This window comes from Curcuma longa, chromosome 13 (genome assembly GCF_044706935.1).
Source record: "Curcuma longa cultivar G26 ecotype Majalengka, Jawa Barat chromosome 13, ITB_CL_G26_1.1, whole genome shotgun sequence".
Lineage (NCBI taxonomy): Eukaryota > Viridiplantae > Streptophyta > Magnoliopsida > Zingiberales > Zingiberaceae > Curcuma > Curcuma longa.
In genome coordinates this window covers 9,452,777-9,457,534 of record NC_133873.1, presented here as the reverse complement: position 1 = coordinate 9,457,534, position 4,758 = coordinate 9,452,777, and positions in this window count along the sequence as shown.

Genomic DNA, 4,758 nt, shown 5'->3' with positions numbered 1-4,758 from the left:
GGGCTCGGTAGCTCGTTTTCCGGACTAGGTCAGAGAGGGCTCGGTAGCTCGTTCTCTGGACCGGATGGAGTCAGAGAGGGCTCGGTAGCTCATTCTTCGGACTAGGTCAGAGAGGGCTCGGTAGCTCGCTCTCTAGACCGGATGGAGTCGGAGAGGGCTCAGTAGCTCGTTCTCCAGACTAGATCAGAGAGGGCTCGGTAGCTCGTTCTTTGGACCGGATGAAGTGGGAGAGGGCTCGGTAGCTCGTTCTCCAGATTAGATCAGAGAGAGCTCGGTAGCTCGTTCTCTGTACCGGACTATGATCGGAGAAGGCCTGGTAGCCTGTCTTCAGACCGGATCATTGTCAGAGGAAGCTTGGGAGTCTGTTCTCTGAATACATGATCCAATGCGGTTGGCTCGGGTGAGACCCAAGTTAACCAAGTGATCGGATTGCATGAGTTTTAATTTCACTTTGGTTTAATCGATGGGTTAATCGATTAACCAAGGGTTAGTTGGTTAGTCGACCTGGTGATCGATTACAGAGCATTCTGTAAGAATTTGCAAAATCCACAGAACACACCATAATCGATTGGGCAATCGATTATGGTAAACGGTAATCGATCAGTTGATCGATTACAAGTTTAAAGAGGAATGGGGTTAGGGATCGGTAATCGATCACCTGATCGATTACCATACCTTAATCGATCAATGGATTGATTAAGATATGTGGTAATCGATTGTTGCTTAGGCTTGATCGATTACACGGTTTACAGAGAAAAGAATTACGACGTTTAATCGATGGCCTGATCGATTAAGTCATTTCTGATCGTGTTCAGACTTCTACACTTCTGCTCTGCTCATTTCTGATTTCTGTTGCTTCTGATATTGCTGTGCTAATCCATCTCTGAGGTTTGCAGATGGAGTTTGAACTCGAATGAAGAACAGGAAGTGTCAAGGGTTGACTTTCTATCATGGCAGTTTGTCGACCTTTGGTTTTCAGGTAAAAGACACAGCGAGAAACTCTGAGCTGCACAGTAGGATGATCAGTGAGTGTGCTGAGAGGAGTGTGGTCCAGCACAGAGGAGAGACCTCAGTGTGGTGCTGGAGAGCTCAGATGGCTCAGTGTGTAGTGGCTTAGGCGACCGTTGAACGAGCAGAAGTGGGGAGACTAAAAGAAGAGATGAAGGAGAAGAGAGAACAACTAACAAAAAACGAGGTTGTGCTTGTGCTTGCTGTGTGTTCTCTGCTTGTTTGCATTCAGTGCTCTTCTTCGAAGATTTCTGCCTGAGGTGGTGCAAGGAGCTGGTGCGCTTGCTCCCTTCTGCTTGAGGTCTTTCTATGTGATTGAGGTTGTGCTGTAAGTTCTATTTGTTGGCCTCAATCTTGAGTTTTCTTCTATAATCTATATACTTAACCAATATCTTTGAGATTGGTTGTGGAGATGTCACTCCACCGAGAAAGAGACTTCATCTAGCCGGATTCATCCGGGGTTTGATCTACCAAAGATCAAGGGATCGTCCACCTTACGGACACGCCGAGGAGTAGGGGCAAGTTATCCCCGAACCTCGTAAATCTTAGTGTTTGCATTGATTTCGTTTTGTTAGCTATTTTCCGCTGCGCACTAAGCTTTTGTAGGAGAAAATCGAGTTTCAAAGGGAGGATATTCACTCCCCCCCCTCTCTAGCCATCTCCCGATCTTCAACAATAGGTACACATACATATCTACCCTAATTTCTTCAAGCCTTTAACTCCTTACGCCGAACCCTAACTTGAGCGTCGGAGTAGCTTGCCGGGACCTAACCCCGGCGTCATTCTAATCCTCTTCTCTTTTAAGTGTTTTTCAGGACCTCTCTTCTCTCCGGATGATTCTCTTCGAGGAGCGTGCACATCGATCGAACCTTGAACCAACGTTTGTACCATCCACGGTGTATTGGTCGAAATAAATTGGCGCCATCTGTGGGAACACTGAGCCAAGATGCTACGATGGTTAACACTGGAGGAATAGGTGGCGAGCACGATTCTGCTGAAAAGAGTTGCGGAGATAAGATGATGGTTTCAGATCAACGAATTAGTTTCACAAACTATGATAAAGATACTATAACAACACTCCTTGTTGCCTCCTTCTAGAATTCCAGCACCTTTGCCAGAAGACCTTTCTCCTCATTGAAGATGACCCATATCGAGAGAGGAGAACGTGCTCCTTCGCAAGGAGGATACCTTCCTGGAAGAAGACTCGCATGAATCTAGAGCCGACCTATGTCGACCTGACTACAAAAGCAAGACAGTCATAGAAGACGAGGTAAACACATCATGTACGCCTTTTTCTAGGAAAATTCTGGAGTAGGAACTACCTCGGCACTTTCGACAACCCCATCTAGGAGAATATACAGGGTCCTCAGATTCGGAAGATCATCTGTGCCGTTTCGAGAATGCTACCTTGCTGCACCAATATCCGGATGGAGTCAAGTGTCAAGTTTTCCTGACAACCTTGTCAGGCTCTGCACAGAGATGGTTTAGTCATCTTTCTCCCTCCTCTATACATTCTTTTACTGATTTTAAGGCTGCTTTCCTTCATCAATTAGCTAGCAGTAAAAGATATCCAAAAACACACCTGAACCTATTCACCATGAAGCAGAAGCCGCAAGAAACTTTTAGGGAGTATATTTAGAAATTTGACAGAGTTGTTTGGGATGTTCCCTCCACACCTACAAAGGTATTGACTAGTGTCTTCTCTCAAGGATTGATGGATAGAGAATTTTTTCGATCATTGGTGAAGAAACCACCTGTCAATTATGCTAAGTTATTAGAAAGAGCTGAAAAATACATACATATGGAGGAAACTTAACTTGTTCGGCATGGAGACAACTCTGCCAGCTATAAATCAGAGAGGAAGACTTCTCCGCCTGTACATCGCAAGGGATTTTCACGCAGACTTTATATACCCTCTCGAAAAGAGAAGCGTACTGTACATATCGTCTCTTCTTTTTCTACCCCCAAAGAGGCACCTCATCAAAGCCTCTCGAAGAAATATAGGGATCGTCCCGGTGCAATGCGCTTGTCTATACGTTTCGTAAACATGCGCAGTGGAAATAAACAGATAATTAAACTAATTATTATCATACACACGCATGCATAACAGGTAATAACGAGTACAAGATATGACAAGAAATTAAAATTTTACAGAACAAAATTATTCTAAGTGCACAATTAAAATTTACAGAAAACTAAATTCTGCGCGTACCTTTCCGATGACGTTTAATCAGTGTTGGTATCAATCGAGCGATCCTCGTCGGAGTCCCGTCTCTATTGGTGATCCATGCCAAGCTCCCGTCTGGACGGCTTCGGAAGCCACGAGTCGCGTCATCGTCTTCGGTACTAGCCGATGATTGATGACGATCGAATCGAGAGAAGTCTTATTCTGGAAACCACGCAACAACGTGTGTCGCGATCATTTCGGAGCTTTCTAACTATCATCGAAAATCGTATTCCAGTATATTTTTCGGTGGTCAACTATTGAGTGCTGATTTGGAACAAATAGTCGAAACATTTCTGACAAAGATGGAATAGTTCTCCGAAAGCTTCGTAAGCTTCCGAGAAGATTATACATAGTCATCAATCGATCGAGGATGAACAACATCCTGATGATGAAACTTCCAACAACAATTGACGGTTACTTTAGCAACAATTTTACAAATTGCTCGCTCTGACAAAAGAAATCAATACAAGATTTTCTCTCCCTCCCACACGATTGAAACAGAACTTGAAGAAGAACAACGAAAACAGAGTTTTCTTGCATCTTCTCTTAGACGATGAAGAACAGGTCTTCTTCTTCCTCTCCGGCAGCAGTGAGGAGAGCAATCCGCCGGCAGTGAGCAGAGTAGGCGGTTGCTCTCCGGCGTTGCATCTCCTGGACGAAGAAGAACAGGTCTTCTTCTTCCTCTCCGACGAGCAGAGCAAACGGCTGATCAGAACAGGGGACAGTGAGCACTGCCCTCTTCAACGCGGGTGATCAGAGCAATGGACGACGCACAACAATCGGCGGTGGTTGGCAAACTGAGATGGTCAGGCTCCAGCCCTCCTCTCCGATGATGCCCTCGCGCAGACGTGGTCGGCGATGGCGGCGCAACCTCAAGCCACCCGCGAGCCACACACGAATAGGGCGTGATGCCCTATTTTATCACGCGAGCAAGGGTTTCCTTTGGGGCAAAGGAAACAGGCGGCGGGCGGCTGCAATCCTTGGCCGAAGAAGAATCGCCGCGGGGAAGATATCTCAGTTCGACACCGTCAGAATAGGGAGGAAGATGAACAGGGATGCCACACCAAACCTAAATCGTGATTTTTGGCTTTTAAAGAGAATGCTACAGTAACCAAGGATTAGGTTGAACCAGAGCGGCGATTAGGGGTTAAAGCCGAACCAGCTTGCAAACCCTAAATTAGGTAATGTAGCGATCTACTATAGCAAAACCTAATTTCTAGGATTTACTACAGCAACCCCTAAAACATTTGGTTCACTAACCAAATGAACTCTGATTTGACCCAAATCCGTTTTGTTCACTTTGTCTTCACAAGACAATGCTCCTCATCTCTTCCGTTTTGCCAAAACTTCTTCCACTATGAACCAAACCAAGTTGGTTCAATTCAGTTTCAAACCGAATCATTTGGTTCACTAATCAAACGACCTCTGATTTGAATGAAATCAGATTCGTTCATTTTATCTTCGTAAGACGAATTCCATCATTTTGTCCTTTGTCTGGTCCAACCAGATTTTATTTCTTCTCA